This window comes from Strix uralensis, chromosome 10 (genome assembly GCF_047716275.1).
Source record: "Strix uralensis isolate ZFMK-TIS-50842 chromosome 10, bStrUra1, whole genome shotgun sequence".
In the NCBI taxonomy this organism is placed as follows: domain Eukaryota; kingdom Metazoa; phylum Chordata; class Aves; order Strigiformes; family Strigidae; genus Strix; species Strix uralensis.
Genome location: NC_133981.1, coordinates 3388023 through 3400705, shown reverse-complemented (window position 1 = coordinate 3400705; position 12683 = coordinate 3388023). Strand labels below are relative to the sequence as shown.

The following is a 12683-nucleotide window of genomic DNA, read 5'->3' as shown; positions in this document are numbered from 1 at the left end:
CTTCCATATAAGGAGAGATTGTGCAGAGTAAGACTTTGGATGGACAAAGAAACAACGAGGGGGAAGATATGGAAAATTTAAGAGATCTGAAACATGACATAGTGTCAAGATGAAAAATATGGAATAATCGACTACCATGTCTTCCTGTGCAGAAACAAGCGAGCACCCACCAAAATTACAGACAACTTTTCTAAGCCAGTTCAAGAATACCATCACTGGATGTAGAATATTTTAAATAACATCTAAAATACATAATTAAATTGTAGAACTCACTGCTGTAGGAGGTCACAGAGACTAGAACCATAAACAAGTTAGAAGACAGATTATATAAATTAATGGAGAATAGATATAGTCGAGATCAGATGATTAAATACAAGTCCTGACCAAGAAGGGCCCTAAACTGATGATGGTCATATACTGGGAGTCAAATGAGGTGGGGAGAAAAAAACCAAAACAAACCCACCACATTATACATGCCCTGTTTCTTACAGCCCTCATTAAGTGTCTGCTTCTGGATCTTGTCAAAGACAGGATACTGAGCTACACAGAGCTTTGCAGTTTGCCCCAGGATGACACTTCTATTTAAACTTCTTATTTTATAGTACACTTGTAGATTTTATTTATTTTTAAATATTAAGAACGTAACTTTAGCCCTGCCTAATCGCATATTTAGGAAGCCAGAAACCTAACCTCACTGACTATTTCTAAAGATATTATCTATCCTATTAATATTTAGATACCATCTAACTGAATCCTGACAGCGCAGCACAGAAGTTAACGCACAACACAGCAGCGAAGCAAGCGAAACCAAAGCAAAGGCCAGAGCTGTGGTGCACAGAAGTGGCAGAATTGAGTTTAACACACCAACAGCCCCTCTTCCAGGAACAGCTCTTCACTGTCTGCTAAATGTTTGATGGAAACATCTCACTCAGACATGGACTGAACAAAAGAGATAATGTGTTTGCCAAACATACAGCTGAGCATTGGGCTGTGTTCAACAGAACTGCTGTTGCTAAAAGTAGGTCAGGATCATCCGTTCTAACCCGGGAGAAAAGAAAGCTAAAAGCACACCAGACTATTTGGCCAGGTATTACAGAAAACCTTCATCTGGGATTTCATCACTACTTCAAACAGACATGATTCATATTTTACCGGCCTCCACCTCAAACAAGGCACGCCTTCCCAACCGCACTGCCCTCCCTGTCATTAGGGGCACCTTTCCCCAGCCTCAGCCGGGATCCTCCTCCTGTTCTCAGCTTTAGCTCCACAGGCTACAAAAGCCAGAATTCTGCCCTGCACTAGCTGCCTTAGCTACTCTGTGTTGATTTCTATAAAGTAGAAATGCCCAACTGCTTCCTCCAGAAACAGCCAGGACAGCACATGACCTTCTCACTGTAATCACTTCTGCCTTAGAGTCTATTTTCCTTGGCAGGGTGCCCTCCAGAAGGGAGGGAGGAGACCTCCTGCAACCAGCATGTGCTTCCCAGAGGACAGCACCGTGACCCCTAACCAAGCTCTCACGTCCCAGAAGCAAAGGCCAAGCTCCCAAGGCAAGTCCTTTTGCATCTAGTCTGGCCTTGGAATAACCTAGCAAGAAAGGAAAGGAGCTTCCAACGTCCTGTGAAACTCCCGTGAAAGGAAGCAAGTCCTACACTTGCACCCCCAGAGGAAACCATGGTCTCCGTGCCAGCATCAGCCCTGCAGGACTGCACAGTGGAAAGGAGAACAGAGACCTACCACAAAAGGAGTTCACGCTAGCAGTGTTACCGACACACAAGGACCACATCCCAAGCTCCACAATCCAGCTGTCGGATGCAAATCAGAACCATTAAACACTGGAGCCTGCAGACACTGAGCAGTGCAGGGTGCTCCGGCCTGTTCAAGAACAGCATTTGCTCAACACCCCAGAAGTCTTCAATTTTAGTACCACAACAGCTCTATAAAGAATTAACACACCCTGAGTGGACAGGAAGGAATTCTAATCCTTGGAGTTCTCCTTCATTTCAAATAAAATTCACTTTTCTGCCCCCCCCGGTAATCTTCTGGAGAACCATACAGCCTGACAGCAGTTTGACAGTCCTCCCCTATCACTCCAACAGTATCAGCAGTCCTGGCTACAGCCATGAATACAGGCAGTAACATGCAAATAAATTTAATGCAATGCAACCACATGAGTAGCATCTATTCCCTCCCACCCAGAAGAGACAGCAAAATCAACAGAATTCCACATCACTACCACAATCTGCTTGTGGTTTGCCTTCAAACCAAGTTGGGGTATATTATATCTTGTATTACTCAACTCATTTTAAAGCATTACCAGAAATGAAGCTTTGATCAATTAATCTTCCATAAATTAGTGCCTAAGCCTGGAAGGCTGTTAGTAGTCAGCTACAAGCTATTAGGCTCAATATTCTGGTAATTAGGTTACACAGGTCTGCTAGATAATGATCCAGGTTGAGGTGGCCAGACATTTTCTTCCACCTCTGCAAGCCAATACCAAGGCTTTCATAAGGCTAAGAATAGATAGCAACGCACCACGTTGTTCAAAAAGCCTGGGGACCTTCCCAAGTTGCTCATTACATGTATAAAACACAATAGCTCCCACTGCACTACTGCAGAAGGCTGAAGAGGTCAGGTGCAGACTTGAGAGCCAGGATCAACTTCACACCAGTCTCAACAGCCCCGAGCAATGACCCTCCCATGCCAGCTGGGATCTTCATTATCCAGTGCTTCCAAATGGTAGGCCAACATAGAATGGTGGCACAGGAACCATCCACGAAAGGCTGTCAAGGTGCATGTGGTTGAGGAGCCACAGGCTGGCAGCAGCCATGCAATGTACTCTTCCACCCTACAATCACAGCCCTCCAGCCCAGACATTGCCCACACTTGGAAGTTCTTGTTTCAAGGATAAAATTCAGAGCACCAGACTGCATATGGGTAGGGGTGGGAGGACTACCTACTATGCATGGGCCATCAGGCAATGCTCTTCATTCATAATGCTGTAGGGCCACAATCTGGAGGAGTGAAAACAAGCAACATGAAAATTAAGTGGTAAAGGAAGCAGAAGCTAGGAAACTGCAAGATTTGGTACATGGAGACATAAACCATCTGGAGTAAGAGTTCTCCAGCCACTTCATTAACAGGCAGACATCTAGTCACACCTTATCCAGAACAGGGAATTTTATTACAAGAGAAAATTCACCATAAGAAATTTTAACACCATCAAGTGGCTTTGCAACATGAGTTTCTGTTTTTATCCGTACACTTAGACTAAGGAGATCCTAACCTTTTCTGGCAAAATATTTGAGCTCCTGGCCCCGGGCTGAGAAAGCTTCCTTGGTGCTGTTCTAAAGGCACCAAGGTTCAGCACTGGGTACCTGTTCATGGCAGCCATGAGTTTTAAAGGCTTTTCAGTTGAGACTGTTCTCCATCTGGTTTGCTACCCTTCCACCTTCACAGTCTGACAGCCACTGGCTGGGCAGGACTGACTGGCTCTTCCCTTTGCCTTTCAGGGCAGCCCAGACCTTCACCCTAGGGCCACAGAGATGCACTAACAGGTCTGCTGCATAAACTGCAGCGCTAGTCTGAAACGCAAACTGCTATGAACAGGAATTTCAGCCAGTATAACTGGCTGACTGTTGGCATGTCAAGAAAATGCTACCTCACAAGGGTCACCCCTGGGCAAAAGTGCCCAGGAAACAGGAAAACCAGATATACAGTAGTTTGTGAGGAATAGCACTGAGAGTTTTACATCTGAGTGGCTGCTCTTCTGCTGGAAGGAACAGCTAGACAGAACAGAGAGGCTGGTGAGGGGAACAAGGAAAAAGTACGCACATCTGTGTTTGAAAGGACAAAGCATAGCTTGTGGTCAGCACAGTTCTGTTTGCAGACTGTCCCAGTTCCAGGCACCCTTCCTCTGTCATTTTAAGCTATATATTCCACACAGCAAGGACTGTACATTCCTCTGGGAAAAGAAACTCTGACTCTGCCACAACATAGGTAACTAATCAAAATTGCACAAAAATGTGGCTCAGACAGCACTCTTCAGACATATACGTTGGCCAAACAGAACAATCAGCCACCTAATGTCAATCCAGGAGGCCACAGTGGGGCTGATACAAGTTTAGCATCATAAAAATGTTTTAAATTAAACCTTCTCAGGGCTTAGTGGGAAATACACTAGTTGAAATCATAAACCAGCTAGGAATAGAAAAGATCATACAGTCTTAAAGACAGGTTCAAACTAAATCTGATCTGGACAGACTATTTGGAGAATGGCAGACAAGTTCAGCACTCACAGGAACAGGCTGAGAGAGAATCACTGCTAGAACAAAACTACTGATGAAAACAGTAATTGAGAAATTGAGAGTGAAACAGAAAGGATGCTTTCTAAATGGTGTAACAACTGAGCCCACTGCTACTCTGCAGTAATGAGACTTCTGGTTTGGGATAGAGACTTCTTCTGGCAAACAGCTGAATAAATAGGTGCAACACATCAAGATGATAGAGGAACAATCAACAGGAAGGGAACTTAAACTCACTCCACTTAGTCCCAGTCATCCCCAAAATGACCCTTGTCCTAATCCTGTATATAATCCACCTGGCTCCTTGGCTCAGCCCCAGGCCTGTCCATACTCCTCATAGCTGTAATCTGAACCCACGACTTCTCAGCCAGTCCATGGAGTGACTTTCACTATAGGATACAAGATGCAGACGAGTCAGTTCCTGTATCCTTGTAAAGGGGCTATAGTTTCCCCAAATACATCAGCTCCCTTGTTTTCAGTCATAACAGCATGCCTCCAGGAATATACATCATCTTAGTTCTGCTAGCAGTCACCTTTCCATAGCTGTTCCCCAAGGACCACAGCAGCACAATTAGTCAACAAAAAGTAAAAAAAAAAAAAAAAAAAAAAAGACAGTACCTAACAGCAGAGACCATGTCTCTAGGGACAAAAAGACAGATAGCAGATAGCCCAACATTGTTCTTTTCTTTTTGAAAGAGAAAGGAAAAGTTCAAAGAAACAACTAGAGCTGTTCTGTTCAGTGCCCTCTGCAGATTTGGGTGAGCATCTAAAGCCAAGCGCAAGACCAGACTTTCAAGGGTGAACCATCTAGAAGTGAGCCCTATTTTCAAGTTATTTTTAAATGTTTAGACAGGACCTAAAATAAGACCAGTGTTTTGAGTACTTCTGAAGAGTATGAACCTCATGCAGGCCATGACATATTTAGTTTGAAAATGCTTTGGAACAGGGATTGTACTGTTTATACATCTGCTTATCGCCCATTTTAGCTCAAATTAAGTTACAGTCCATTACCAGGCAAGAAACACTCTTTTAAAGGGGGGAAATTAACACAAATAAGATTTAGGCTATCAGCAGTAAGACTGTCTAACTCAGTAAAACACATACCATCTCAGAGCAGCAGGAACAGTACATACCACTGAGAAAGGAAGAAAGTCAGCTCCTCTACTTAGAATATTTGTCTTCACACCACCCTTCCTAGCCATGTAGTTTCCAGAAATATACTCTCCACCTCTCTTCAAATTCAAGTCAACAGTATGCAGACTCCCAACAGCCCACAGGCAATGCCTTTAGCAAGTAAGATGTGCATGCAGTACATGACAAGCAGCACAGAACCAGCCTAGAACACAAGTTGTGCCAGTCTGTTTTTACAAGTTTTATTTTTATCCCCTCTCCCGCTCCATGCTGACAAACCAGGTTGCAGTTGCTTGGCGCTGGCATTGGCCTGAAACATAAGTATGAAGTAAGCACATAGTAGCACCTTACATCTCTGAATACTCTCCCAGGCTTCAACAATGTGTAGCTCAGGGATTTCTTGGGATAGAGGTAGTTTCTATGCATTTAGTAACCTTCAATATCTCCTTCTTCTATGGAGCTGCCCCGTGTCCTCAATATACACACAGATGTTTGGCATTCACAACATCCTGTGGCAAGAAGCTTCCCAGGTTAACTGCACACATCAAGGACTAAGTTGTTATTTGGTTTTAAGCTTACTACACGCTGGCTCCATTCAATATCTATTCATACTTGTCACGGAATAGGCAAAAAAGGTTGCTCCCCCTCTAACCTTTCCATGCCATTCAGGATTTGAAGATAACTATCACTCATCGCTTTTCAGGTGGAAGAATCCCAGTTTATTCAGTTGCTCTTTGTATGGAAGGTACTCCTCACCTCTGGTTACTGTTGTTCTATTTCTAACAACTGAAGATACACTTCTTAAGATGCATTGGTTTTCCTAAAGCTGCAGAAAACTCCCATACGCTGGAGAAACTAGTGTGATAATTTTAAACACAGTAAGGATTCCCAACTGCTATAGTAAATTACTAGTCAGGTAGTTCTCTGTTAGAATACACAGCCTAACTTCTTAAACTGAGTTTGCTCAAAAGCAAGTTTACTTTCAAGCCACATTCCTCCAGAATAGAGCGTATTTTTCGAAAACTTTCTCTCCCCATTAGTTCACATTCATACATGAATACTTGGTTTTAGTCACTCTTTTTATCATGACTCTCAAAATCCTGAGTGATTGCTTCCAGAAGTGCAGTGATCCTAACTGCTTTCTACATTTTTGATTATCAGATATAGGACTTCGTTATTTATACACGCTTAGCTCACTAAGCAACCTAAACTTTCCTGTCAGGCTGAAATATCTGGCTTTTCTCTATCCTTTGCCAGTTTCACTATTAGAAGTTAAACAAGCATTTTTATGATGCAGAGATGTAGAAGTGTAACTGGAATTTTTTTTTAAAAAAAGAAAAATTAAGTGAGGCCATTAAAACCCAACAGAATTCAAGAGGGCAAACATATTACCTAAAGTTACAATAGTCAGTGCTAACAGCATTTCAAAAAATATAAAACTACCTCACAATTTAGGGCTTTGAACCATTCTTTAAGGGTTAAGAAGGAACACTTCACCCCACAAACAGCCCATAATTGGTCCTGATCAAAGGGGAGAACCCTCCTCTCAAGGTGGTGGATATCAAACAGCACACAGGACTCAAAAGTTCATCTAATTGAGCCTCTACGTTGAGCCCAGCTATTCCCATCGCTTCCGCTAGATCAGATGGGCAAAGCACTTCGCTCTTCCCAAAAGCTGAGCTTCTAGAATGCAGTACAGGAGAGCTGACCACATCTTCGGTGACATCAAACTATGCCAACCCTGAGAGTTACATAAAACCTGTACCTGGAACATAACACAAAGGCTTATTTTCACATAAGGCATTCACCTGGCTCCAGGTATTACACCTGCACTGCTTTTGGAGGCAAAAATGTAGAAACAGGTTTGGAATGGTTTTTTTTTTTACCCCACTGTGAATATGTGTAGATCTGCGTTATTTTTCCACTGTAAGAAGCTCAGACACCACCAAAACAAGAATCTGGTTGCTACAAGGTTAAATACTTAAGCAAATGGAGCATACATACCTAGTGAAGAGCCACTCAGCATGCAGTGGGAGACATCTCGGAAACAGAATTGCAAGACAAGATGCAAGACCAGAGAGCAATTGGATTAGTCTTTCAGTGAAATAGCACATTTGGAACTGGAGCTGGAGTTTGAGGTAGCTATGCAGAGGTTTTACATCACATATGAAGGAAGTATGTGGCCCAGGCCTAGAAATACCCAAACCCCCCAACTATTCTGACCACTTTGCAGAGAGCACACTATACAGAACCGCTTGCCAGGCATAGGAAGCAATGAGAAAGAAACATCTATAGCCAAAACACATCATCACAGTTTACAAAAACGTGCCCTCCACCCCCAAAGGTAAGGGTTTCTCCTGAAAAATTCTTGCCTTGCACGCAGCACAGCAGTTTTATGTTTATCTTTACTCTCAGAAAGAAAAGGTGGTGGCCCACAGAAAATAGGGCAGAAAACCAGCCCCTACAGTGCTTAAATAGCGAGAGAAAAGGAGGGAAGAAGTAACACTCTCCTAGGAAACCAATTGCTACTTTCGCTGCACAAGAATTAAGTAGAGCGCGACTCAGATAATAACTGTAATTCACATCTCAGAAGTTAGTTTGTTCAGCCATGATCTTTTGCACTTAAAGGTACTAAAAAGCATGTCCTCTAGTGCACTTCTGCTGGAGCACTTTTTCAATAGGATCTGGACAGAATTAGTTTGATATCTCAAAGAATACAACATACAGACCTCTGTCCTCCCTATGGTCTTTTATTTTTTATGTATCCTGAAAGCATGGATCCAAAAGAGACTGGCCTTAATTCAAGTCATCTCAAGTACTTACTCATTGCCTATTTCAAACAGCTTTGATTTAGTGGTTTTACTTGGAACACCCAGAGCAACGCAAAGCTGAGGAAACCAGACTCGCCAATCTTTGTACATGTGTTATATGTACTCAGGATTTATTCTTGGAGGCTCCACGTTGAAACAGGTTTTCCAAAAACTTGCTTTTTACCATCCAAAAGTTCAATCCAGGTCTACTATCAAACTGAAACCACACAGGCTGCACACACAGAGAAGTCTGGGCTAGGGGTTGCAGTCTGGCTTTATTCATTGTTTTTATTTCTGCTGAGCCCTCCTGCTGCTACAGCTGCAAGTCCAACAAGCAGACATCCTTCTAGGGCTCCTGCACTCCCAGTGCTCTAACATGATACTCATCTCTCCAGTGCAAGAGTCACTGACTCATCTAAATCAGCATCTAGCATCCAGGTGCCAGGGTTTCACTCCCCAACCAGAAGTTCATGTAGATCTCCAGCACCTCATTCAGACTGGAATCTCTGCTGTACCACCCTATATTTGACATTCAAATTCCCATATTCAAATTCCACACACTCACTCACAGAGTGCTTCGCCAGGCAAACTGAAATAGGAGTTGTAACTATCCTGTTTAACAGGAAGCAGCCTGAAAGGAGACATCATTTTCAGGGAGACATTTCTTCAAGGGTCTATAGCTGTCAACACGACAGAGCTCAGCCAGCACAAAGCAGCTCACCACACTGCGTGGTGACTGACAGCCAGATATGAACATCACCCCTGCTCCAGGAGACTGTCTTCAGATTTGGCTACACTCACTGGCCCCTTTCTGTCCATAGATCGCCATCAGAAAGAGGCTTTTTTGTTTTGTTTGTTTCTGTCCGTAGGTTAAACTCATTCCCTTGTACAGAAAATTCAAAGTTCAAAAGGTATTTTTTACATTGCAACAGAGATGGAAGTGAAGCACCAGAGGTGCTGAGAAGATTCTTGCAAAGGGTGTACAGTGGCCTGACTTAGGTGCCACTGCAACCCACAGGTCCCAAGCAGTCCCTCGAGAAAGGAGGGTACAGCTGGGGAGGAAGACCAAGACAAAGACAAAAACTACAAGCAAATACAGGCAACCTTTGGAGTAAATACATCTGCTTACAGCAGAAATCTACAGATGAAAGCTTCTGTTGAAGAGATGCTCTCTGTCCTTCATAGGATTTCCCTACGTAAAAGGAACACTCCCTTTGCAAGGGGAACAAGCACATAGTCTCACATCCAGCCACTCACTCTTTCCAGTAGACCATGTGCCTTGGTGAACCCACACGTCCAACTAATCACAGGTGGCACAGTTCATCGGGTGGGTTCATTATGCAGCAGCATCAAGAGGCTGCCCAGCAATACACTGGCCACACAAACTGAGATGATCAGGAACAGGGAGGAGCCCAGTGGGCTGCAGCGGTCCCCAAGCATCCCAGTGTTGACTCCCGGCGCGTTTTGCTTACCATCTGGACTCTTGGGAACGTTGAGACACCTTCATTTCTCTTATTGAAGAGTGTGCCTCAAGCTGGAAAAAACAACATAACGTGAAATGCAAAGACTATTTTTCCAATAAATTAAATCCCTGTTGCACTTGACTCCCACTGTGGTTCCCTTCCCCCTGAGAAGGCAAGGTCTGGCCAGCTGCACAAAGTCCAGGCAGCCTTGAGAAAACAATGGGATCTTTTTCTTGCCAGAACGAGCCTTCCTGTTCACCCTTCTAACCATGGCACGGAGGACACCCCCAGTGTGTCTGCAGAGGAGAGGAGTCTGTTGGCATAGCAACAGTACACCCTAACTCTCTGCTAATGAACAGGAATAAAATGTTTTGTTCTCATTAGGAAAAATACAGACACATTCCTGATTGGTGAGTAATGTCTCTGCCTCTGGGAGATTAGCTCAGAGCTGTACAGCCTGAAACAGCCTCCATTCAGCCCACTGCAGTGCTTCCCTTGAACAGCCACTCTCCAAGGACCGCACGTCTCTCAAGGGCAAGCCTACAGAGCCTTCTGTAGCACTCTGCCTTCGGGCCTGAGACAGCTCAAGGCAAGAATAATGAGAAGAGGCTTGACAGGAGCAAACCAGAACAGGCACAATGGGAACACACCCCCTGTCCCTGCAGGAGCAGGGCAGAAAAGCCAGCTCTTGCTGGTGCATTCGCTGCACCTGGGTCCCAAGCTACTGCCACAGCAGGATAGTTTCTCTTTGTGCATCCACCGCAGCTCTGCCTCGCACAGGGCTCAGATCAGCCTGTGACTCCAGCTCCCACTCCAGCCACATTTCCCATTACTGGGCGAGTAAATGGACAGAGCAAAGAGCTGCAATATGCTCAGAAGCAGAGCTCAGCGACCATCAAGTGCCTGGGTGCAGAAAATCGAACAACGGCTGCTGCCTACCAGTCTTTATTAGGATTTTGGCACCTAACAATCAGCCAGATCCACTAGCAATAATCATTTTGGCATTTACAGAATATTTGTGCAGATGCTGTTGTGTCATCACTCATTTTTATATCTGGGTGCTGATCCAGGCTACTCTCTTGGCCTTGCAAGAAATAAAGCCTCTGCCCCACACAGGCAATACTGCTTCCCAAACCCTCTCCCCTCCAAATCCTCCCACCACAGCAGCCAACACAGCAAGTGGGAGGATCACAGTACTTCTTCACCCTATGCAAAGAAGATCTGGGGCAGAAGCAAGGCCAGACACCCCATGCACAAACAAAAAACCCAGTCTCTAACCACACATTAGCCATGCTTTTTGGCATAACCTGGTCTGCACAGTGCAAACACAGCTCAGCAGAATTAAACTGTGGAACTGCACTCCGAGCCCATGGTTCATCTCTCCTTTATACTACTACCGGATCCCATTCACCCACACCAGTTCACCTTGCCCTGATTTCAGAAGCTGTTCAGAATAGGGACTGCACACCTTGGTTGTCAGGGAGGACTTCAGAGCATATTTCTAGTGGCTGAACAGGTACTTTAACTCCCTTCTCCCTCTGCTGAGAAATTCGTGCTGGCCAGGATTGGTACCCCACACAGGGGTATACTCAGCTCCAAAGCAAACTGGAATGTGGCAGAGCCCTCTCACTCTCCCAGTTCCCTGCACTGCTGATGAAGAAATGGTGGGATTCAGGCTCCGAGGCAGCCACAGGGTGTGCTCCCAGCACCCACTAACTCCCTTCCCCTCAGACTTTCACCTGCTCTTCCCCCTCTTCCCTCTCCTCAGGGCTTCAAACAGCTCAACTCAGCAGCCCAAAATGGTGCAGGAGGAGAAGGTGGAGTCAGCATCAGGGAAGAAGGGCCCTGCTATCTTATGCCTTTGAGAAACTTGCATGTCCTGTAGGGAATGACGCTCTTTCAACTGCTTCTGCTCTTGCTCAGCCACAAAACCCATATGCTAACCTGTGCTGTGATCTGCTCATGGAACTGCTGGGACTTGATTTCTACTTTAAATCCTCCCAGCTAAAAAATAACTTATTTCAGTCCCTTAGGCAGGAACTTGATTGCCTGCAAAGCCATCTCGGTCTGCCTGAAGGAGGGAAATAAACCCATGATGTTACCCAGTGGCCGGCTGAGCGGCAACAGACCCCAGCCTTGGCCAGCAGCCCCTGTCCAGACTGTGGTGAAGCTCAAATCTCTCCCAGCCCGCCACAAGGCTGAAGGAGCCGGGGTGCTGTTTTCCAGCTTCTCTGGGCATTTTACTTGTTCCAGGCGAGATCCCTCCCCCAGCCCTGGTCAGAAAGGAAAAGCCGTGGGAATGGAGCTCAACACCCCGAGGTAGGCTCACCCCCAGCCAACGAGGAGCGCTTAACTCCCTCCACGCCGGCGGGCAGCCCTCCGCAGAGACGGCCGCGCCAGGGATGCCTTGCTGGCAGGCCCTCCAGCCAAGGGTTCCAGCTCCAGGGCTGGCCCCATCCTGCTCTCCAGGCTGCCGCTTCCCCGCATTGTCAAGCGCTGCACAGGGGTCGGCTGGCTGGCCCCAGTGCCCTCAGCGTTGTGCCATGAGCAGGAGGACAGCCGAGGACAGTCCTGCCACTCACCCGCCACAGTCCCTCACGCTTTCCCAGGACGCCCATCGCTCCTGCTGCCCTACGTTTCAGCATTTCCATCCTCCACCAGCACACCGACAGCAAGCCACGAGAGAAGAGTGCTCTTCCCATCTTTCCACACTCCCAGCAAGTCCCAGAAGCTGCCCACTTAACAGAAAGATATCTTCATCATTGCATCAAAGCACGTTTTCTTCCTTTTGCTCCGTGTGCTGCTCTACGAAAGCCGTGCTGCCGTACAAAGCAGCCCTCTCTCCACGCGGAGCGTGCGGTCAGCAATCAGCCGGCATGTCAGGAGTTAAGTTAGCATTTCCATTCTCCTGACCTGCACCAACGCTGGCTGAATATCGAGCTATTCTTTGCAGCTTGATAAAGCATGAGAAAGCT

General features: G+C 45.7%; 1 protein-coding gene across 3 annotated transcripts in view; it reads right to left on the bottom strand.

Moving 5' to 3' along the window:
* Nucleotides 1-12683, bottom strand: part of PLXNB1 (plexin B1) — an 84035-nt gene that overhangs the window by 51090 nt on the left and 20262 nt on the right. For 2 of the 3 annotated variants that reach the window (XM_074878908.1, XM_074878909.1), the window contains exon 2: nt 9718-9779. The exons of the other annotated variant lie outside the window; for it this stretch is intronic. The gene's annotated coding sequence lies outside the window, so the exon portion shown is untranslated. The remainder of the gene's footprint in view (nt 1-9717; nt 9780-12683) is intronic. 3 annotated transcript variants of the gene reach the window in all.